A 24240-nucleotide genomic window follows, 5' to 3' on the forward strand; every position below is an offset into this window, starting at 1 on the left:
TCAAATCCAAGTTTCCCTTCCCTTGTGTATCTGGTAACAGGGAGCACAGAAGGCCACCAGAAGCCCCGAGCGTCTCCTGAGTTAGCTGCGCCTCTTTCTCACTATCCGCTCATCCATCAGCCCCTCACTCTCTCCTCCTCTCCAAGCCCCTCCCATTTCTCCTGCACCTGATGACCTGGCCGAGCAGTCAATTTCAGGGTGCTTTCCTCTCTCTCCCAGAGGTTCTGCCCACCTGGTAACAGTCCCCCAATTCTACTGTGGGGCACTGTTACCCCTGCTAGCCTCCCGGGGAACCAGACAGACAGCTGGACAGGTATCAGGGGACAGCAGCCCACAGCTAGCCCCCTCATCCTCTGGACCTACCCTGCCTCCATGCTCTTCCCACCAGCAAAACCTCTGCCCCCTGTCCTGCCCAAGGGGCCCTGATCTGAGCCAATGGCACAAAACCTTCTATAGAACTCTTGGTGTGCCAGACATTTTAAGAGCTTTCCCTGTATTAGCTCATTAATCTTCACCTGATTCTTACCTTTAAAAGGTAACCAAGGCCCAGAGAAAGGAAGTGACCTACACAAATTAAGTAGTAGAGACGTGATTTAGACCCAAAGAACTGGTCCAGAGGCTGCCCTCGCATCCAGTCGACATACTCTAGCACTTGCTGGAGCCCCAAACCCGTTCCTGTCCAAATCGTGGTTCTTAAGGGTTGCTTTAAGCCCTTTCTGCTCTCCTCAAGCCCTCAGTTCTTTGCCCCAATGCTCGGCTGGACCATGGAGAGCAACTTCGGTTTTGGTCCATTGAGAACTAAGAAGGGTCTGAGATTGGGCCCACTTGCACACTAACAACTGAGCCTGTCACCATTTCCCAGATGCTGGAAGAAGACACGGGGTTCCAGGGTCAGAGACAAAGGAATTTACAACTCTCCCCAAGGCAGCGAGCACACGCTTCATGTTCCCAAGGGGACCCTGTGCCCTCCCAGCCCTGTCCTGGTGATGGGATGCTGAAAGGTCCCCAGGGAGCCCATTTCTCCTCCAGCCTGGACTAGGGAACTCCAGGGGCCTTACTTAGGCCTCTTGTCAGACCCGTCTCCTGAGAACTAACCCTGCCTGGGAGGCATGTGTGCCTGGGCATGAAGATCTCATCTGTCAGCCTGTGTTCATGGCTCTGCCACCAGCATTTAGGAGGCGCCTGCATGGGGTAGGGGGCTTCCCAGGTGGCGCAGTGGTAAAGAATCTGCCTGCCAGCGCAGGAGATGCAGGAGACTGCGGGTTCAATTCTTGGGTCAGAAGATCCGCTGGAGTAGGAACTGTCAACCCGCTCAAGTATTCTGGTCTGCAGAAATCCATGGACCTAGGAGCCTGGCGGACTACAGTCCATGGGATCGCAAAAAGTCGAATACGACTGAGCACACGCGCAGGCGGAAGCCTTCAAGGAATAGGCGCTCGATAACTGGGGGAGAATGAAGGCGTCCAGGCAGCAGGGAACCGCCTCCTGTGCCCTCCCCACCGGTGGGTGCCATCAGGCCACTTCCCACCTCTTTCTTCCTCCTCATCTCCTTCCAGGGTGCACTCCCCAGCAGGGCATTCAGTGTGAGTGTGTGTGTGTGTGTGTATATATGTGTGTGGCACGTGCACACTTGAGCCCATGTGCGGATGCCCAAAGGAAAGGGTCCCACGTGGGAGGGGTGGGCAGGGTGGGTGCGCAGGGTACCCCAGGACCTCAGGCCGTCTGGTTCCCAGAGCAAACCCCACGGCAGGGCTGAAGCCCGGCCTCGGAGCCTGGAAGCCTGCCTTCCGCTCTTCGCGGGGCTCTCCTGGCCTGTTTCCTAACTGTCCCGTGAGGGCTTGGACAAGGACTGCTCAGGAGGCTCAGGGCGCTCACTGCGCTGACTCTCCCTCCTGGGGGCTGGGGGTGCGCTGCAGGCGCTCAGCCCTCCCCGCGCGCCTCGGGGGTGGGGGGGTGCGGGGTGACCCGCCAGGGGGCGGGGCCTCGGTCACCCCGCCCCACGCGGCCGCACCGCGCACGCGCGTGCCCCCTCCCGCCCCGCGCGCGCCGCCAACGGCCCCTCCAGTCGTGACCGGCCCGCCGGCCCCCCAGTCGGCTGCGCTGGGGCCTGTGTCCCCTTGAGCTCCGACTCCGCCCCCGCCGCAGCCAGGCCGGCCGCCGAGCGCTGGGCTGGGTGCTCCTGGAGAGCAGGAGGCAGGCCAGTCCCCGCGCAAGCCCCCAGCCCTCCGTCTGGACCCCAGGGCCCGGCTGGGTGAGTCTCTGGACGCCGACTCGGCAGGGAGAAGGGGAGGCCACCACGTCCCCGCGCCCTCTGCCCACGTTGCTTGTCTTTCTGACAGCACCCCAAGACGGAGGTCCGGCCTGTCCCCGCGGGCAGGCCTGGCTGGTGGCCGAGGGTCAGAGGGAGCCGTGGAGAAGGGCGCCCAGCACCCCTATGGGCGAGAGTTGGGGGGCAGTTACTGTTAATAGTGAGCCCTCTCGTCACTCAGTGATGTCACCCCACTTTGTAGATGAGCAGTGGTCCCAGCACTCAGGGTCATTCAAGTCTAAGTGACCAAGTCCAGCTGTGACTGGGGCGGTCAGAATCATGGCTCCTCATGTTCACTGAGCCCACGCTGAGACCTTGTCCTGGGGGACTCCCCCAGACAGGGGACCTCCTGAGTCCAAGCACTTTGGGTGTCTTCCTCTCCCTGCTTTAACCCCAGCACCCTCTCCCAAGGTCAGAGTCACTGATCCCGTTTTCAGTGGAGGAAACTGAGGCTCAGAGAGTCACCGCGTGAGCTGGCCTGTCACGGGCCATGACGTGGCCCCGCCGTGGGTTTGAGCAGGCCAGCCTGGCCCGGAAGGCTGTCCTTGCACAGGAGCCTGAGGCTCTGAGTCCGGCCTTGGAGGTGAGTCCATTGTGGATGGGGGTGACGGGGTGGGGAGGAACTTGGGAGGGTCCCTGGGGGAGGAAGGCAGTAGGGAGCCTGGGGTGGGGATGAGAGGTGCTCACAGGGGAGGGTGTCTGGACCAGACCACACAGGACTCTGAGTGTGGGGCCAGGGGTCAGAGGTCAGTGCAGGGTGAGGGGGACAAGGTACAGGCTGTCTGGTCAGAACCCCCACTTCCTAGCTCCTAGATTCAGAGGTGTTTTGTTGAACCTGTGTTCCAGCCCGTATAGCATGGATCCCAGAGAACCCCCCAGAGACGCGGAGGCGGCCTCTGTCTCCTCCTGTGCTCAGTGGAGGCTGTGCAGTCCTCCTGCTTCTCTCAGGGAGGGGCCTGCTGCCCTGAGGGCCCAGGGGGGCTTCTCCTCAAAGCCCTTCGGGTGCCGTCTGGACCAGAGAGGTCCACGTGAGGGGCCGGGGGGATCAGCAGGGCGCTCTGGCCCTTGTCGCTCTTCTGATGTCCAGGCTGACATGGATGCAGGGCGTCCCTCACCTGCTGGTTGGAGAGCACCGAGAAGCTGACGTGGCAGACCCTGAGACCAGCCCTCATGTGCCCGAGGCTGCCAAGGGCGTGTGGAGCTGAAGACGAGGGCTGCTGGAGGCCGAGGGCCGTGGGGATGCTGAGGACGGAACGTCTACTCCTGGCCCTCGAGGAGTGGAGGATCAGCAGAGCCCAGACTCCGCAGGGCGCCCCGTGCCAGCATCCACCTCCAGGGGCTTCTAGGAGCTGGGGCGTCTTGGTCCCCTCTGGGTATGGAGGGAGTGAAGTACGCTGGAACTGGGAGGGGCTGTCCCAGAGAAGGGGTGGGGCAGTCATCTCCTCCCCCTGGCCACGAGGGGGGCCAAGCTCATGTTGGAAAAGCTCACGTTGATCCTCTCTGCTTGGGCCTGGAGTGCACACCGAGCAGGTGGGCACCTCCCCAGCCGCTGATTTCAGGCCGTCTCCTTAGCTGATCCCAGATCCTGGAATGGGAGCTTCTGCTGGTCCTGGGCTCCGTGTTGGGGAACTGGTGGCTGGATGGAAGGACCGGCTTTGCCGTTGTCAGATCTGACGGATGGATGCTCTTGAGTGCCCAAGGGCATAGGCACCAGGGACCCAAGCCTGGAAGGTGTGAGGGAAGCACCCAGAGGCAGAGCCTGGTGGTGGTGGGTAGGGCCTGTGACGTGGGCAGTGCCCCTTTGCAGACTTCAGCAGGTCCTCTTGTTTGCAGATCACAGACAGCACCTGAGGCTGTGGTCTGTGAGGGGCCGGGTCAGCCCGTCCATGGCAACCACCAAAGCCTGGGGGCTGGCAAGGTTCAGGGTGAAACTGTAGTCGGGCGGGGGATGGCCATGAAAAGCACCTGGTAGCCTGGTCCACTCCAGTGTGTGACTGTTGTCTACCCAACAACACAGACCTGGGGAGTTGACCGGCTGTTGTCTGGGGCTGGTGAGACGATGCCCTTGATTAGTTCAGTTCAATCACTTAGTCGTGTCTGACTCTTTGCGACCCCATGGACTGCAGCACTCCATGCCTCCCTGTCCATCACCAACTCCCAGAGTTTACTCAGATTCATGTCCATTGAGTTGGTGATGCCATCCAACCATCTCATTTTCTGTCATCCCCTTTTCTCCCCTCCTTCAATCTTTCCCAGCATCAGGGTCTTTTCGAATGAGTCAGCTCTTTGCATCAGGTGGCCAGAGTACTGGAGTTTCAGCTTCAGCATCAGTCCAGTGAATATTCAGGACTGATTTCCTTTAGGATGGACTGGTTGGATCTTCTTGCAGTCCAAGGGACTCTCAAGAGTCTTCTCCAATACCGCAGTTCAAAAGCATCAATTCTTTGGTGCTCAGCTTTCTTTATGAGCCAACTCTCACATCCATACATGACTACTGGAAACACCATAGCTTTGACTAGATGGACCTCTGTTGGCAGAGTAATGTCTCTGCTTTTTAATCTGCTGTCTAGGTTGGTCATAACTTTCCTTCCAAGGAGCAAGCGTCTTTTAATTTCATGGCTGCAGTCACCATCTGCAGTGGTTTTGGAGCCCCTCAGAAATAAAGTCTGACACTGTTTCCACTGTTCCCCATCTATTTGCCATGAAGTGATGGGACCAGATGCCATGATCTTCGTTTTCTGAATGTTGAGCTTTAAGCCAACTTTTTACTCTCCTCTTTCACTTTCATCAAGAGCCGTTGATTAGACAAAGAAGAGCAAAGTAAAACCAAGGTTAGCAGAACAAAGGAAATAATGAAATCTAGAGCAAAGATAAACGGAACAGAGGAGCACCCGAGAAAATCAGTAAAACAGTCGTTTCTTTTAAAGATGTACAAAACTGGCAAGTATGGGAGAGTTTTATGGAACAAGTTACTTAACCTAAATGAAATGGAAAAATTCTGGAAACACAAACTACCAAAACTGATAGAAGAAATAGAAAGCCTGGTTAGCCTATAATCATGGAGACTGAAGCAGTAATAAATTCTCAACAAAGCCAAGCCCAGAGCCCAGTGTTTCATCTCAAATAGTTAGAATGCCAGTTCTTCCTAAACTCTTCAGAAGACAAAGGAGGGGATACTTTTAAATTCACTGTGAGATACATGCTGTGATGCCAGCATTAACCCAATTCCAGAGTAGCCACAAGAAAAGACATCTACGAGCCAAAATTCATACGGATAGAGATGCAGAAATCCTCAGCAAAATCCTGGCAAACAACACTGAAAGGACGATACATCATGACCAGCCTCCCCCGACAGCTCAAGCAGTAAGGATTCTTCTTGCATCACAACAGACAGAAGACACGGGTTCAGTCCCTGGGTCGGAAAGATCCCCTGGAGAAAGAAATGGCAACCCACTCTGGTATTGCCTGGAGAATCCCACAGACCGAGGAGCTGATGGGCTCCTCGGGGCTGCAGTCCTTGGGGCTGCAAAGGGTCAGACACGACTGAGCGTCCAGGCAGCAGATGACCGATGACCCCGCTGTGCAGACAGGGAGACAGGAGGCCCCGAGAGGCACACAGCTTGTCCAGGGTCCCATCACTGTTGACGAGGAGGAGCCGAGTCTGAACCCAGCTGTGTCCCCAGAGTGGGGCCCTGGCTGCACCCAGGCCTCCCCGTTGGGGTCACCATGCAGGGACGTGGCATGAAGTGGGGGTGACCCCTCAGCAGCCCTGAGGGCCCTTGGGGGGCTGTTTGAGCAGGGACCCCAAGTTATAGAAACCCCAGGAAGTGACATCCGCTCCCCCATGATAGAGCCCAACAGAACTGGGAACCCTGTCACCAGGCGCCTCATCCTAGAGAAGCCGCTGCCCAGCTGGCCTGGCCGGAACCCTCAGTGAGCAGCGTGTCCTGTGCGTCCTGAGGTCCCGAGGCTGCAGCCATGGACATTGTCTGGTCATTTGCCCGGAAGAACCAAAGGTGACACGGGGAGGCAAAGGGCAGCCCAGTCCCGACCCAGCCACCGCTGGGGTCCCACGCGGGAGCCCTGCGTCCCCTCCCCGTGTGTGTGGGAGGGAGGGCTCATGTCGGGCGGGCCTGCCCCGAGCGGGAGCAGGCTGAGGGGTCAGAGGGCCGGCTATGTTAACCCCCTGGTGAAGATAGCAGGAGGGAGTGGGGGACCTGGGGACCCTCTTGGCTGAGGTTTGTCCCCAGTCCTGGGGGTGGATCTCACTTCTTCCCGGGACAGGTCTGTGCACCATCTGGGAGCAGAAGGTCCAGGGGCGGGAAAAGCATCATCCTCGTGCGGGCAGGACTCTGGGTCCTCAGGCCGCCGGCCCGAGGAGGTGGAGGACCAGGGCACGCCCTCCATCCCCAAGTGAGGGGCGTCCATGTGGGCGGCACGGGCTTGGGGATGCACCGGGGCAGGAAGGGGTCTCAAGGAGGGCCGAGGTGGCTGGGAACACCCACCTGCACCTGCCTCCTGCAGGGGACCCAGGGCAGTGGGGACGCGCCTTCCTGTGAACTGCCTGCAGCACCGGATCCTGACCCGGGACCCTTCCACCTGCTCCCGCGCCTAGAGCTTGCCTTCCCCCTCCCTGACAGTTCTGTTTCTAATCTCTGCTTTCCATTTTCTTCACTTACGGTACCTTTTAGCTGAGGCCTTGCTGTCACAGCATTTCATTCTTTGCGCATTACGTCACGCACTTCCTGAGCAGGGAGTGCGCTCAGGGTGCTGAGCGACCCTCCCCGCGGTTCCACTCCAGAGGAAACCCTGACCCCAGGGCTTGCTCCCTGGCCGCACTCACCTTCCCAGATGGACCGCCTCCCTCATCGGATCTGCTTCCGACCTAAAGGAACCAAAGGCGCTCGCCCCCGGCCCTCCCCCGGCCCCTGGCAGCCCGGAATCTGCTTTCTGTGTCTCGTCTGCCTGCTCTGGGTGCTTCCTATAAACGGAACCAACTTACAGGCGTCTCTTTGATGTAGCCCAGATATGTTAAGTGGGGAGTGGTTAATTTTTTTAAAATTTGAAGTAGCATTCTTGTTAAAGGGAAATTCTAGGTGAATTAAAAATAAGATGTAAAAATTGAAGTCTTATGTAAATACATGTACAGTCTAAGGGTGGAGACCCCTGCTGTAAGCGTGGCCCCAGAGCCAGAAGACAGAGGGAAGTGCCTGGCTCCTCCCGTGGCCAGGCATGCCGAGAGCTGGGAGGACAGACCACGAGCCGGGACAAAGCCCCTCGCGTCCCAGGGCCAGAGAGCGGTTTGACACCCCTGTGGTCCCCAGATCTTGAAAGTCTGTTCTAAAAAGGGACAGAGGACAGACAAGGGCACGTCTAGCAGGAGGTGACGCACGTGGTTGGTGCACGTGAGAGACCTCGGCCTCCCGGCAGCACAAGAACGTAAACACTGGAGACAGCAGTGTCGCCCCGGCCCTGGCGGGTTTCCAGGCTGGTGACGACCAGCGCTGGGGACAACGTGAGGAGAGGCCAGCAGACCCCCTGCAGGGAGGTGTGGAGGACACGCCTCTCTGGGAGAACCGTGCGTGGGACCCCAGGGCCCCACAGGCGCATCCCTTTACCTGCAGAGCGACTCCTGGGAGCTCACCCACGGGGCTCCTCGCGTGACGCGTGTGCCTGTGCACTTGCAGTGTCGGGGGGAGGACCCCAGGGGCGTGTACCCTTCTGAAACGTGGTTCTCCCAGCTGGACTCTGACCAGTCCTCTTCCTCCCACATTTTCTGGGGCCCCAAATCAGAATTTCCGAAGAGCCCCTACTATGGGACGTGGGCCATTTGCCATTTTCCATTCTTGGAATCGTGCTGAAGGGAACATCTGTGTCCATAAATCACTACTTCAGGAAGAACCCATGAGGTGGATTTTCTGGGTCAAAACATACAGTTTTTACAATACTGGCTGCAGTTTCCAACATTGGCAGTCTCTGCCCACTTTGAGCCTTGCTTGGGAAAATGGGGCCAAGGAAAAGAGACCCCGAGGGCTGAGACCTCAGGGAGGAGGAGGAGGAGTTGGGAGAGGAAGTGATGAAGGGACCTTCGAGGGACCTGCCGGGAAGGGACTGTCTCACCCCTTCGCCCCTACCTGGCCCCGCCCAGTGCTAGAGCTGATCTGAAGCTGGGACAGAGCTGGCTCAGGTTCAGAGGGCTCTCCTCCTGGAACTGGCAGTGGTGTCGGACTCAGCTCCGGCCCCAGGGGAGGCGTGCCAGCCAGGTCTGCCTCCGAGGTGTGGGGACCTGGCCTGCAGCTAGTGCTGCAGCTACTGCGGTCAGCGGCTCTGCCTCTGGAGTGGCCACCGAGGCTGGTGTTGACTCCTGCGCGGGCGCTGGTGTGGCCCCAGCTGGCGTCATGGTGCCGAGCCGCTGCGGGTGAGGCCTGGGTGCAGGAGCTGTCCCTGGTGCTGGAGTGGGGTGGCCTGGGGCTCACGCTGACGCTCGTCCGGGGCTGGGGCTGGTCTCTGTGCCTCCGGCTGCATAGCCAGTCCTGGCTCTCGCTCCGTAACTGGCCCTCAGCCTGGTGGTGGAGCCGGCCGTAGCTCTGGCACTGGGTCTGCCTCTGGAATCGCTGTCAGGGCAGACGCTGGCCCCCAGCAGGCGTGGAATCTGGCCCAGGAACCAAGGATAGAGCTGCCTCTGTGCCTGAAATGGCATCGCACTGGGGCCAGAGCTTGGCCTAGCTCTGGTGTGGGTGCCGGAGTGCCTTCTCCCAGGCCGACACTGGCTTCTGGCAGCCAAGCTAGCCCTAGAGCCGTGACTGGAGCCGGCTCCAGCTCTGAAGCCAATGCTAGAGCCGGTGCTGGAGCCGCTGCCTCCTGGGAACCTCACACTGGCTCTGTGAACTGGCTCTGCGCTGGTTCTCCTTCTAAGTGGGCACTAGAACTATCACCGGGGCTGGCGCAGGAGTCGGTTAGAGAGCTGCCTCTATGTCGAGGCGGCACGCTGGCTGATGTCCAGGCTGGCTCCGGCTCATGGGACAGCACCAGTCTGCCCGGGAGTGGCGCTGGGGCAGCAGCTGGTACTGGTGTGGGAGCCTGGCTGGCTGTGGAGCCAGCGCTGGCTCGAGCCGTGGAGGCGCTAACAGAACTGCCTCTGGGAGTGGGTCGGTGCAGGAGCCTGTGAGAGAGTGACCCTGAGTCTGGAGCTCCGGGCGGCCTGGCTCCGAAGATCACCACACTCTCGGGTTGCTGCTGGGAGTTGGCTGGAGCTCTGGTACTGCCCTGGAGCACTCGGTGTCCGGGGCTCGTCCTCCCGCGGGCCCTGGTGCTGGCACCGGCTCCAGAGGGAGCTCTGCTCGAGAGCTGCCAGGAGCACTCGCTGTGTTCCCAGAGCCGCGCTGGAGCAGACCCGAGTGCAGTTCCGTCGCCCTGGGATCTGGGTGGGGTCTGATCCAGACTCCAGGGCTGGTGCCCGAGCTGGTTCTGGAGCTTACCCGGGTTCGGGGGCTTTCCTGTGAGCTGATGTCGGAACTCATTCTTGCTGCGGGGCTGACTTTGGATCAAGTGACAGAGCTGGCCACCGTTCTTGGTGGCACTTACTCTAAGCCTAGAGGTGGCCCTGGGTTCGGCTCTAGCTCTGGAGCCCGCGTGACCTCTAGCTGTCGGGCATGTGCTGGAAAGGCCTCTAGCTCCAGGTCAGGCTCTGGCGCTGGGGCGAGATCAGGCGCTGACGGTGGTGCCGGCTTTCGAGCTGGCAGTCCAGCTGGCCATGGAGCCGCAAGACGACAAAAAGTTCACCAGCCTCGAGTCCATAGACTGTATGCGCGTGGGTGTGTGTGCATCGGGCACACGTCTTTATCTCCTTACCTCTTAGCATAAGGTAGAACCTAAGATGCGCCCACAGCGGCCACCCTCACGTCCCAGGGCTTCCGTTACCGGGCGTCAAGGAGAGGCGAGTAAGCCTCCGCCAGCATGCCGCGTGCCCCGGGGAGCGGGTTTGTGTGTGTGAGTCGCACCTGGGAGCTGTGTTTTGTTGGGAAGCAGAGTGGCTTACTTACTGCCCTCACTCCAAGACTCAGCACGGCGCCAGCAGAGCTGTGGGTCCCGCGTCAGGAGAGGGCGGGCTGAAACGGTGGCCTCACCTCTTTTGGTCAGACTGGTGATTTACTCCGCACGTGTTGCGGTGTGCCTGACGTGTACAACTAGCTGCCTTCAAGAAAAGAAGTGAAAAGAGTGAACGTGCTAGTCGCTCAGTCGTATCCAGCTCTTTGTGACCCCATGGATTGGAGTCGGCCGGGCCCCTCTGTCCATGGGATTCTCCAGGCAAGAACACTGGGGTGGGTTGCCGTGCCCTCCTCCAGGGGTCTTCCTGACCCAGACATCAAAGCTACATCTCCCGCATCGCAGGTGGATCCCTTCCTGTCTGAGCCACCAGGGGGGCCCAGGAGAAGATTACTGCCGATAATGTGGGTGGATGTCCTCAGATGAAGGCCTCATGAGCAAAAAGCAAGGGTTTCTGGACAAAGAGGTCTGCCTCCAGACGCAGCGTCTAGGCACCTGCAAGCCTGGCCTGCGGACTTCGGGCTCCTCAGCCCACCAGTGCACATGAGCAGCATTAAGGTCAGGTCTCTCTCTCAGTACACATAACATACACACACGTGTGTGTGCGAAGGTGTGTCCCGGTGGAGGGCTCTGACACGCACCGTCCTTCCTGCTCCCCTTTACCATCAGTGTTCTCTGAGGCCTTGGACTCGGTGCCCGGTGGCCTGCAAGCATGGTGCTGCCTTCTGGGCTCATGCGGTTGAGGTTACGAGCAAAACTGAGCCGAAACTGTCCTGGCTGAAGACACACGGATGACTCCCAGAGCCTGCTTACCTGCGGCAAGTCAGAACGTGAGGTCAGCCGATGGCACGGTCAGACTCCTGGAGCAGAAAGGCGGACAGGTAAGGGCTCAGGAAAATAAACTAAACCCAAGATTTTTCAGAATGCAGACTTCCTCAACAGGAAGGTCTGCTCAGAATATGTTACCGTCCCTTCCACACAAGCCTTTGCCTGGCCACCGCCACCTTTCCGCCACGCAGCTGAGTCCATGCTGTTTCCTGCACAACGCTGTCCTCTGACACCAAGCATTCTCACTCTGAAGTCTGTAACGGAAGAGGCAATCGTGTGTGTGCAGGCGAAAGGAGCCACCACCCCTGGAAATCGTCAGTCATGTTGGAACTTCGAGCTTGTTTGTTTGAATGTCTCTTGTTTGGGGTGTCCGGAAGGCTGGCCCAGCCAGGGCAAGGATTGCAGGACCAAGAGGTCTACACTAGTCCTTCAGCCATCTTGCAGCAAGTGCTTAGTTTCGGGATTCTGATTTGCTTCCAGGGAGGTTCTGTGTTTGGTGAGGGAGAAGGAGGAAGACAGGGAGGCAGATGATTTCATGGCTTAAAAGATGCTGTGAAAGCTTTTCCCACTAAGTGCAGAAAAGCTATTTGACAAACCCAACACCCTCTCATGAGAAAAGCACTCAAGAAACTAGAAACAGAGGGCATTTCCTGAGGACACCCTGAGGCTCACATCACACTCTGTGGGGAAGACTGGAGCCTCCCCCGGGGGGCAGGAAAGAGGAACAGGGACCAGTCCCTCCAGCTCACTGCTGCACTTCACTGGAGGTTTTAGCCTCGTCCATCAGGTAAGAAAAAATACATAAAAGGCATCTAAGCTGGAGAGGATGAAGCAAAATTATGTCTGTCTGCAAATTTCATGACCACGTACGTAGGAAATCATGGAGAATACATAGGAAAACTATTAGAACTAATAAGCCATTCAGCAAGTTTCAGGACACAGTGAGTGAGTGGTAGTCACCCAGTCATGTCCTCCTCTTTCGACCCCATGGCCTGCAGCCTGCCAGAGCCCTCTGTCCCTGGGACTCTCCAGGTGAGTATACTGGAGTGGACTGCCATCTCCTTCTCCAGCAGCATACAGGATAAACAGCACAAAATTCAACTGCATTGGAACGTCAGCGGGGGCAGCCACAGTGGAAAACGGTGTGGAAGTTGCCCCCAAAATTAAAAATATGTGGAATTACTATGTGGTCCTGCAACCCCACTTCTGGGCGTTTATCCAGAGGAAATTAAGACACTGATTCAGAACGACGTCTGCGCCCCGTGTTCACCGCAGCCCCGCCCCAGCAGCCAAGACCGGAAGCAGCATGAGCACCCACTGAGGGCCGAGTGGCCAGAGAGGATGCGGTGTAAGCGACGGGATACTGTTCAGCCATAAAAGAAGGAAGTCCTGCCATCTGCTGCAACATGCATGAACCTTGAAACAAGCTGAAGCGAAGTGAAGTTGCTCAGTCGTGTCTGACTCCTTGCGACCCCATGGACTGTAGCCTGCCAGGCTCCTCTGTCCATGGGATTTTCCAGGCAAGAATACTGGAGGAGGTTGCCAGTCCCTTTTCCAGGGGATCTTTCCAACCCAGGAATTGAACCCAGGTCTCCTGCATTGCAGACGGCTTCGTTTCCAGCTGAGCCACCAAGCAAGCCCAAGAATCCTGGAGTGGGTAGCCCGTCCCTTCTCCAGTGGCTCTTCCTGACCCAAGAATCAAACCGGGGTCTCCTGCACTGCAGGAGATTGGATTTTTTTCTTTTTCATTCTTTATCACCTGAGCTATCAGGGAAGCCCTGTGCAAAGTGAAACAAGTTAGAGAAAGACAAATACCATATAATCCACTTATACTCGGAGTCTTAAAGAAAAAACGTAAGAGTTACTAGCTGCAGAGCACAGCATGGTGGTTCCAGAGGTCGGGGCTAAAGGAGTCAAGATGGGCCACACTTTCAGCTGTAAAATAAGTGAGTCCTGGAGACGCAGCCTACAGCGTGGTGACTGCAGTTTGCGACACCAGACTGAATAGTGGAAAGTTGCCCGGGGAGCAGATCTTGAAAGTTCTCATCGGAAGGGAAAATCTGTGTAACGATGTGAGGTGGTGAATGGTGACTGACTGGGGTGACCATTGGGCAAGTGTATACAAATATCAAATCATTGTCTCATACACCTGCAACTAATATACTGTTATATGTCAATTTAAAAAACCACCTAGGGCTTTCCTGGTGGCTCAGTGGTAAAGAATCCGCCGGCCGATGCAGGACACACAGGTCTGACCCCTTACCTGGGAAGATCCCACGTGCTTCAGAGCAGCCAAGCGCGTGCTCTAGAGCCGGGGGACCACAGCTTCTGAGCCCACACGCAGCAACTACGGAAGCCCGTGTGCGCAGAGCCTGTGCCCCCAGCAAGGGGGCCACTGCAGGGAGAGGCCTGTGCACCACACCTGGAGAGAAGCCCGCGCAGCAACCAAGGCCGGCACAGCCGAAGATAAACTTTAGAAAGTCAGCTGTATTTCTAGAGAGGAACACACTCTGCCAATGAATATAAGAAAGCAACTTCAGTTACAGTAACATTCAAAAGATTAAAATATTCATAAATCAATGGAGCCCCCAAAGTTAAGGCTTGCATAATGAAAGCCACAGCACATTACTGGAAGCAATTAAAGAAGGCCGAAATAAGTAGAAGGACACCCCATATGCATGAGTCAAAAGACTTGATGCTGTTAAGATGGCGACACTTCACAAAGGGCACTACAGGTTCAATGCGATCCGCAGCCAAATCTCAGCTGCCTCTTCTCTTTCTTTCTTTTATTTTTTGTTGCAGAAATAAACAAGCCAGTGCTGAAATCCATTTGGAAATGCAAGGAACACAGAATAGCCAAAACAGTGTTGAAAAAAGCAGAGCAAAGATGGAGGCCTCGCACTTCCCAATTTCAAAACGATTATGAAGACAGTGTGGCCCCGGCGTAAACATAGACACACAGACCCACGAGGCAGAGCGGAGAGTCCGGAAACAAGCCTGCACGTCTGGACTCGGGCTTTGATGAGCGACCAGACAATTAAACGGGGAAAGAGTAGTTTATTTGAACAAATGGCATTGGGACAGCCGGGGACATCCACGCGAAGGAAGAACCTGGACCCTTCCTTACAGCCTCACAGAGACTGACGCAAACCAGATCAGACAGCGACACCGAAGACAGAGCTCGAAGGCTCTCAGAGGAAAACGTGGGCGCAAAACGTGACCTGAGTTAGGCAATGGTTTCTTACACACGACACCTTCTGCACAAGTATAAAAAATGAATTGCATGTCATGAAAATGTAAAATGTGCATCAGAAGACAGTATCTTTCTAAAATGAGATATTGACAATATCACTAAAATGACACCCTGCTGAATGGGACGAAACATCAGCTGACCATATATAAGAGACTCGCATGTAGAATGCATAGTAAATGCTCACAACCTGATAATAAAAAAAACTAATAACCCAATTTTTTTTAATGGAGAAAGGAGGTGAGTAGACATTTCTCCACAGAAGATATACATGTGGCCAATAAGCACGTCAAAAATGCTCAACATCATCGGGAGGGAAAACAGACCAAATCCACAGTCAACGAGATGCACAGTCAAATCCACATCCACTCAGTCGACTCTGCAGCCCCAGGGACGGCAGCCCGCCGGGCTCCTCTATGCATGGGATTCTACAGGCAAGAGCACTGGAGTAGGTTGCCATTTCCTCCTCCAGGGGATCTTCCCGACCCAGGGATGGAACCCAGGTCTCCTGCACTGCAGGCGGATTCTTTACCAGCTGAGCCCCCAGGGTAGCCCTCACATCCACCAGGATGGTTTGATTAAAAGGACAGATATGGGAAGGGTTGGCAAGGATGTGTAGAAATTAGAATTCTCACACGTGGCTGGCAGAAATACAAAGCAGTGTGGCCCTTTGGAAGACAGCCTGGTGATGCTTCAAAATTTAAAGGGTTTCCATATGATCTAGCATTTCTACTCTTAAGAATATGCCCAAGAGAAATAAAGACAGATGAAAATCTCACATGCAAATGTTCATAGCATGGTTGTTCAGAACAGCCAAAAGGCGGAAACAGCCCAAACGTTCCATCATCCGATGAGTGGATAAGCAAAGTATGGTAACTCTATGCAGTGGAACGTTATTTGGCAAAACAATGAATTATTGATCTGTGCCACAAACATGGATGAAGCTTTGACATCGTGCTGTCACACAAAGCCACACAGTGTACTATTCTATGTCTGTGAAAAGGCCAAAATAGAGATAAAAGGTAGATCAACGGCTGTCTAGGCCTGTGGGGATAAGGGAAATGGGGGGTGACTGTTAACGGGCCCAGGGTTTTCTCTGAGGTGGTGAAAATGCTCTGCTATGATGGTGACGGTTGCACAGCTCTGTGGATACACTAAAAAGCTCTGAATCATATTGAGATATATCATGTCTCATATAATCATATAATCTCATATCTCATATAATCATACTGAGCTTCCAGGTGGTGCTGCTGCTAAGTCGCTTCAGTCGTGTCCAACTCTGTGCCACCCCATAGACAGCAGCCCCCAGGCTCCTCTGTCCCTGGGATTCTCCAGGCAAGAATTCTGGAGTGGGTTGCCATTTCCTCCTCCAATGCATGCATGCATGCTAAGTCGCTTCGGTCGTGTCCGACTCTGTGCGACCCTATGGACAGCAGCCCCCAGGCTCCTCTGTCCACAGGATTCTCTAGGCAAGAATACCTAGTGGGTTGCCATTTCCTAAGTGGTACTAGTGGTGAAGAATCAAGATATCCTTGGGTGTGGAAGATCCCCTGGAGGAGGAAATGGCTCCGCACTCCAGTATTTGTGCCTGGAAAATTCCTTGGGCAGAGGAGTCTGGCGGGCTACTGTCCATGGGGTCGCAGAGTCAGACACGACTGAGCACATATATTTCAAGTGGGTGGATCATGTGGCATGTGAGTTATATCTCAGTAAAGCAGAGTTTTGTTTTTTTTTTTAATTTTTTAAAAAAGTAATTTTCTTCCCATCCAACTTGGAGATGTGTCGTGGTCCCAGAATAAGCAGGGCTGGGCACTTGCTAAGGCCTCAAATGCTGGTCTGCCTCAAGAGTATGGGCCACAGCCCCTTAAACCCCACCGGGGGGAAGCAGGGGAAGACACCCTCAGAAGAAGAGGCTGGGGGATGCTCCAGCCAGCAGCTCGGCACTAGCGCATGCCTTGACCCTCCCAGGTTAAAAGAGGTTAAAAGAGTCTCTCTTGGCAAGAGGACAGGGAAGAAATTTTATCTTTGTGGTTTCGACGCAGCTAATACACATGCAAAATGCATCAAAGGGGAGAAACATGAGAAAACGTGGAGATGACATTTTCCACAGTGCGATCAAGACGCTGAGGTTTGCTTACAAAACTTGTCCATATCAGGGATGGAGATGGGATTCAACACTAGGACTTGGAATTCGTGAATATTTCAGAGACTGACTCACCAGGTATGAGACTCAGGGGACTCTTAAGCTGGTTGAACACAAACCCTCCCAAAAGATGAGTCAAAGTGTCCGGAGGTCAAAAACAAATTCTGATGACGTGGGAGGAGCAGCACGTGGGCGGTGAAGTTTAGCGGGACTTTCCGGGACACATGGGTATAAATGACCTTCACTGGACTAATTCACCTTAGAGCTGATCCCGTCTGGTTTGGGCGTTTACTAGCCTATAACTTTTAAAGAGAAAAAAAAACCATTTGTATCACCTGTTTCATGGCTTAAAGAACATTTGGTAACAACATCATCAGCTGTCAGAGCTGAGAGAACCTTTGGAAATCACCTAGCCCCACTGTCCCAACTCATTTTACAGATGAGGACATTGAGGCCCAGGGAGGGTGACTGACCCAAGGACACCCTGGGAGTTTCTCTGACATCTGGTCCAGGGCCCTTTCTGAGAAACTGTGGGAAAACTCTCCTCCCTATCTCAGATTTTAGAATTTTTAGAATATGAGTCTTTCAAAGAAAGCTGCCTTTTTGTTTTTCAACCATGAAGCGATCCTCAAGCAAGATTTCAAAGGTAACAAGTTTTCGTATCATTTTAAGGAAAAGTCCAAGTCTGATGTTTCATTTTCTCCAAAGAGTAAAATGTGGAATCACTTTCTGTCCCTGACACGGAAACAGAACAGGCAACCGGAGAAGAGGAACCTTGAGGGCGCAAGGGCCATGTTCAGCTCAGCCCCAAACAGATCTGCACAGAATGACTGGAGCGGTGACCCGTGTTCCAGGAGTCGACCCACAAAGAAGAGCCTCAACTCCTAACAGATGAGGCATAAATGAGCCGAGACTGTGTGTCTCAGCCAGGCACATCGCCCGGGTACCCCCTGCACGGGCCTCGCCCCCCAGCAGTCGGGGGGGACGGGGGTGGCGGATCCGGCTTCCTGGGGTGCCTTGGCTGAAGGTCCTGGCTCCGTCACTGGGGTGACAGGGCTCTCCAGCTCACCTTCCAGCATTTCCAGCTCGTCCCCTCTTAGACGAACAAAAGCAGAGCTTGACCGCTCCGGACCAGGGACTCAGCGCCGAAAGTTCGTGATCCTCCCAGCCCCCCAGCCCAGTCCGGCAGGTGAGGGGCCCCGAGGGAAAAGTCCGAGTCTTTGGTTCAGAGGCCAGTCTCTCCTGGCATCCGACACGCTTCTGAAACCGACGCGGGTCCCCGGCCGCTCCAAGGTCAGGGGTGCAGGTTCTCTGCAGACAGGTGTCACCCGAGCTCCGTCCTCCAGCCCTCGGCGCCGCGCCGGGGACGAGGCCCCACGAGGGCGCTTCAAACGCCTCAGCGGACGCGGGGCTGGCAGGGCAGCGGCGGGGTCGGGGGACCTGGCGCACGGGGAGCCGTCGGAGTTGCGTGTGCACACGCTGTCGGCGGGCCCGGGTGCGTGCCTCCCAGTGGACGCGGCTCCTGGAAGCTCCGCTCCGGGTGCACCCGAGGCCCCGGTTGGAGGGAGGATTGTGCGCCCCAAGCGCGACCCCTCCACTCACCCGACCGGGAGAGCCCCACCCGCACCCAAACTGGGCCGAGCGGTGCGGGTCCACCACCAGCCGAGAGGGACGGCTGGGAAACTGAGGCCAGAGCAGGCAGGGTCTGCCTGGGGCCATCAGGTGCCACCAGTGGGCAGAGTCCAAAGAAAAAGAGGGGGCTCCCACCTCCCAGGTCTACTCTAGGATGTCCCTCAGGTCCTGCAAGACCCCTGCCCACCCCTCCCAAGTGGGACCCGTTCCTCTGGGCGTCCCCACAAGGGCACAGGTGTGCACACATACACACCAACACACACTTACTCACTCACTGCCCTGCCAGAGGTCAGAGGGGAGTGCACGCAGAGGAGCCGGGAAGGATGAGATGAAAGAGCTTGGGGGCAGCTCTGCCAGGGGGCAGGGGATCCTGTATCCTAGCAACATCCTCAGCCCCTACCTAGTATGGGGAGGGGAGAGGCCAGGCTGCTGGGAGATGGTCCCCACACTTTTCAGGGAGCTCCCTCAGCCGGCCGTCCACAGGGCTCCTCTAGAGCACGGGGGCCTGAGATCTTGTGTCCATCGCTCAGAGCGTATAAATGAGTATGAACCCCCTAGAATGTTGGGGGGAGCAGAGAAGACCCCATTTCTTCTCTGAAATTGGGGTTCTTGACAAGGTGACCCCAGGACTTGCACAGCTAGAGAAGCCACTCGGTTTCCCGTTGGTGACCACCTGCACGCTGGGGTCCTTCGGTTCGTCTGTGGAGGCTGCCGGTCCTGGGGCCCAGGAGAGCTGGCATTGCTTTGCTGCGTAGATCAGCTGAGCCCCTCTGGGCGGGGGCACCTGCCTCCCCATCCTCTCCCCTGCCAACTGCCCAGGGTGAAACGAGGACTCAGTGCCAAGCCACAGCCAGCTGTCTTGTGGGCAGGGCAATGGGCCTCATATTAATAAATTTCGTCCTCAGTGTTCCGGTCCATGCTTAGGTGGGGAAAGAATTGCCTGAGAAGAGACAGAGTGAGACAGAACAGAGCTGATGAGAGCGAGAGCTACGTTAGGACAGCGGGCGTCCTGACGAGCCAGTGACCGTCAGAGATCATCTGCCTGTTTGTTTGTCTTAAATTCTATCTTTAAAATCAGAGGATAATTGCAACACTGTGATGGCTTCTGGCGTACATCAGCGTGAACTGGCTGCACGTTTGCACTTTCCCCTCCTTCCTGAACCCCCCTCCCACGTCCCTCCCCGCTCCACCCTTCTAGGCAGTCAGAGCACTGGCTCTGGGGTCCCTGTGTCATGCAGCCACCTCCCACTGGCTGTCTGCTTTCCGTGTGGGAATGTATATGATAGGCCGGCCTTACATGAGACAAAAATGGACAAGCCATACTGCCCAGGAGGGCTCAAAACTCCTGTAGCATTTGCAAAGTGGTGGAAAGGGCGACGGGGGTCTGGCGCTTCCTGTTCTGCGCGGGCTCAGTGAAGCTGAGGAGCGGGGATTCTGACCGTCCCAGCGCACTGCTGGCCTTGGTCCCTGGGAGCTGAGTGAGCTTGACCTGAGACCACTGCTCATCTATAAAGTGGGTGAAGTCATGGAGTCCCCAGAGGGCCCCCTGACGACAGTAAGTGCCCCAATACACCCTCATCTGGGTGGTGGGCCTCCGCCGGCCCCCACCTACACCAGCCTGGGCTGCATACAACTTCTGCCTGGGGTCCTGTGAGAGAGACAAATGGGGTGGCGGGAAGGGTGGAGAAGGAAGAGGAGGGGCCCCAGACCTTCTCCCTGCCCCGACCGTGTGTCTGTCCCCTTGCGGGTCCCCCTAACCCGGCCATGCCCTGAGCTGGACCCTGGGATGGAGTCTGGTGACCAGCAAAGCTGGGCGGGGTAGATTCAGTGACCCTCGGGTCCCCAGATGTCCAACCCAGCCAGCCCACTGTGCTGCAGCCCACCCGTCCGGGAGGGTGGGCTCAGGGCCCAGGGAACTTGGGCCGGGGGAGGGTGGGGGACGGTAGAGAGGAGCGGTGATCGCAGAGCGGTCAGCAAGCGTCAGGACACACGACCAGAGGCGCATGCGCGCTGTGGGCGGGGTCAAGGGGCCCGCATCCTGGGGTCTCCCGCGCGCTCTTGGCCGTGATCGTGAGGCCCGGCCGACAAGCAGGAGGGAGGCCAGTATGACCCCGAGCGGGTGTCCACCACACCCGTCCAGAGGAGAGAGCCTGGGCGCGTCCTCGCGGAGCTGGGCTGATGCAGGGCCCCGTCCAACCCGCCATGAGGCCCCGGCCCGGGACGTGGGCAGAGTCTAGAAGGACAGGATTGGTTCCCACTGCCCCAGCCGGCCTCACCCCTCCCCCAGCCGGCCTCACCCCTCCCCGGGGGTTTCCTCTGGGATGAGAGCGCCTCAGGTCCTGGAGGACCCCTGCGCACCCCTCCCATGGGGCCGATTCCTCTGGGCGTCCCCTAGAGGGCGCAGGTGCGCGCTTGCACACACACGCTCACACTCACTGACTGTCCTGCTGAGGGTCAGAGGGGTGTGCACATGAGGGCAGGGGAGAGGGGTGAGGAGGAGGTTGGGGACAGAGATAGTGACCCCCAGCAACATGCCCGGCCCATAGCATGGGAAGGGGGTCGCCAGGGTGGCCCCTGGGCCATCCCTAGAGAGGCCTGGGGAAGACAGGGTCTGGGGTCCTGTGTCCACCACTCTGGGCACTGGGAACTAGGATGAGGCTCCTCCCCAGCGTGGAGGGGCTACAGGAGAGGAGGCCTCAGCTTACTCCCATGTAGAGGGGTTGCTTAGACGGGGTGGTCCCAGAGGCCCTATAAGATTGCAGGAGAGTCTGTTGGCCTTGCTCCCCCATCCGTGACCCACTGTGCTCCGAGTCCTTGGAAAAAGCTTTCTGCTACCTGAGGTCCTTCTGAGCAGGGGGCAGCCTGGGGACGTGGGGGACTGGGGACCTGGGCGGGGCAGAAGAGGGCAGGGACTGGACCACCCATCGGGGACCAGTGACAAGACCCTCCTTGCTGGCCTCCGGGGGTCCTCATTTGGACCCCTGGTTGGGGTGAGGAGGCCTCCGGAGTGACCTGGGCATGGGGACAGTGGAGGGGGGAGGCGGCGAGGGAGGTGCTGGGGTCCCTCTCGCCCAGGAGCGGGCAGGCTCTGCTCCTTCGGGGGTGGGCCCTGGTGGAACCACTGCCTTGCTGAGTTGCTGTCATGCCCCGCCAGCCTCCTCTGTCCACGGGGCTTTTTGGGTAACAGTATTGACGGGGCTGCCTTTTCCCTTCTCTAGGGGATCTTCCCAGTGTGTGTCCTGCATCGCAAGCGGATTCTTTACCCGTTGAGCGATCGGGGAACCTGGACCCCAAACAAGGGATTTGGTCTCTGCTTTTCCTGACTGGGGCTGCAGTGCTGGAGATAACCACGAGGGGGCGGTCAGTGCCCACTCTGCTCCGTGGAGAATAGCGCAGGGTCATTCTGGGCGTCCCCCTGCCTCTGACTCAACAGGCACCTTTTATTGTTAGCCTCCAGGCCCACAGTGTCAGCTGCTCAGAGGCGGGAGGGGGCTCTGAGACCCTCTGTTGATGGTTCAACTACTGTCTCCCCAGCACGAAGAACAGGGGCCATGTCGGGCCTGGGGGTGGTGCTGGCATGACAGATGGTTCCTGCCCTGCAGGAGCTCGCCGCCTGGAGGGGCAGGTGGACGAGAGCAGGTGAGCAAGTCCACGTGAGAGAAGAGCACGCGCTCCAGGGAACTGAGTCAGGGTCCTGGGGGTGGGCCGGGAGCCCTGGGGGTCTACGAGGCTCCACGGGACACCGGTGCCGTGACCAGAAAGACAGGGGCGGCCAGCCCTACATGCTCAGAGCAGTGAGCTGGGGTCAGAGGTGTGGCCAGCCCTGCACGCTTGGAGCAGTGAGCTGGGGGTGGTGGAGGGGTGGGGGGCCGGCGGAGGGGTGGCGGGGGCGGGTGGTCAGAGACTCGGAGGAGGAAGAGATTTTGGCCAGAGGGCAGGTGAGGCGGGAGCCAGGGTGGCCGGAGATGGAGGGGGAGGGGAGGTGGGGGGAGGGCAGACCTGGGCCTGGACAGATGTCCTGGGGTCTGTGCCCTGTGATGGCGTTCCCCTCACTTCCAAGAGCAAGGGGCTTCCCCCGTGGCTCAGCGGTAAGGAATCCTCCTGCAACGCAGGAGCCACAGGAGACAGGAGTTTGATCCCTGGGTCGGGAAGATCCCTTGGAGGAGGGCATGGCAACCCACTCCAGTATTCTTGCCTGGAGAATCCCATGGACAGAGGATCCTGGTGGGCTACAGTCCACAGAATTGCAAAGAGGTAGACACGACTGAAGCGACTTAGCACGCACACGCATGAGGGCAAACGCTGACCCTCGAACAGCGTCTGTGACCAGGATGCAGGCTCTGCTCAGATGGGGACCTCTGCCCCGAGGCTGCCCAGGAGGCTGGGCTGTGGTCCCAGCTGAGGCTCCATCAGGGCAGGACTGTCTTTGAGGTCATTGGTGGATTCCGTTTGGATGGGGGTTCAGGTCTTTCCTGTCTGTGGGCTGGGACCCAATGTCAGTTCTTTGTACTGGAGCCTCGGGGCACCTCATAACCTCTGATCCTGCCTCTCTAGAACACTGCATTCGAGACAGGGAGACAGAGACAGGAGAGAGGAACCCAGGAGGAGGGACCAGGGGGAGTCACAGACTTTGCATCGGTGAGTCTTGGAAATGACAGCATACCGCTTTTGCCTGATTCTGTTCATCTGAACCCAGTCCCAAAGCCCCTCCACCCTCAGGGAGGAGGCACACAGGATGTGGGCCTGGAGGCGGGGATGCTGGGGGCTGTCATGGGGCTCGCCATCCACAGGCAGGGGGGACAGGGCAGGAGGACCTTACCCACTCACCACTCACCACTCACCTGTGGAGTGAAGCCTGAAGCTCAAGGAGAAGCAAGGGGCAGCGGATGAGACGGTTACCTAGCATCACGGACTCAGTGGACATGGACTCTGGGAGATAGTAGAGGGCAGAGGAGCCTGGCACGCTGCAGTCCATGGGGTCGAAAAGATCAGACGCAACTCAGTGACTGAACAACCACTGCAAGGAGAGTAAATGTGAGAGAATCGATTCCGAAGGAATGAAGAACTAAAGACCAGAGCCTTCCCACCCTAGCAGGCAGTGCCCCATTCTCACCCCGCCCACCCCTCGTGTGCCCTGAGCCACGGTGGGGGAGGGGGATTCCAGGGCATGTGCGTTTCTGGAACCCGGTTCCCCCTGGTGGACATCGGCCAGTCCATCCCCTTTCTCTTCTGAATTTTCCGGGGCCCCTGAAACGTGTAACTGTTGAGTCCCTTTCTGATTTTTCTCTCCCATCGCTGTGCTGAAGGGGACATGTGAGTCCATAAATCTTTGTTTAGCTCAGACCCCCAGAAGGAAGATTCCTGGTCTAATGCAAACATGATCTTAACAGTGGTCACACTTTCCAAACTCTGAGGTCTTCTCGGCCACTCTGAGCCTTGTTTGGGAAAGCAGCAGTCCACATGCTGGGGCTGAAGCCCCGAGGAGGGCAGCCGAGAGGTTCGGCCAGCAGGGAAGGCGACCGAAGGCTGGAGACTGCTGCTGCCGCCACCCACCCCGGGGCTCGGCCTCCTGCTGCCGGTGGCCCCCCAGGAGCTGTTCAGGAAGGTGGCCCCCTCCCACCGCCTGGGCCCCAGGAGGGCAAGGAGCACCCGACCACCACCGTCCGTGCCACCGCCACCCAGTTCAGTGGCGTGGCCCACCGCATCATCACCACCTGCCTCGGGGACTAGAGTGTGTCGGCCCGTCACAGGGCCAGGGTGTTGGAGCACTGGATCCCAGGGCCCAGGGCACCTGCGAGAGGGCCCAGGAACCCCTGTCCAGTTCTGGAAGCTTCCTGTCCTTGGAGAATTGAGTCTGCAGCTTGCCAGCTGGTCACTGTGGCTGTTGGGCGGGTAGGAGGGGAGGGGTCCTTCTGTCCCAAAGCTAGCTCAGCCTGCCCCCACGAAACCAGGCCCCACCACTCACTATGGGCTTCAAGGAGGGGGCATCCCATCTGCCCAGGAACGTGGTGTGGCTGGAACGCTCTCGGTTAA

General features: G+C 57.5%; 1 long non-coding RNA gene across 3 annotated transcripts; it reads left to right on the forward strand.

Annotated features, from left to right (window-relative positions):
• The first annotated feature begins 1994 nt into the window (after positions 1-1994).
• On the forward strand, positions 1995-7429 carry LOC138435357 (uncharacterized). Of its 3 annotated transcripts, none has more exons than XR_011255056.1 (5): positions 1995-2251; positions 2706-2891; positions 3396-3681; positions 6160-6324; positions 6833-7429. It is a non-coding gene; the product is annotated as an uncharacterized lncRNA (long non-coding RNA). The 3 variants fall into 3 exon arrangements; XR_011255055.1 differs by having other exon boundaries at positions 2720-2891; XR_011255057.1 differs by having other exon boundaries at positions 2037-2251; positions 2746-2891.
• The last annotated feature ends 16811 nt before the right edge of the window (positions 7430-24240 follow it).

This window comes from Ovis canadensis, chromosome 3 (assembly GCF_042477335.2).
Source record: "Ovis canadensis isolate MfBH-ARS-UI-01 breed Bighorn chromosome 3, ARS-UI_OviCan_v2, whole genome shotgun sequence".
Lineage (NCBI taxonomy): Eukaryota > Metazoa > Chordata > Mammalia > Artiodactyla > Bovidae > Ovis > Ovis canadensis.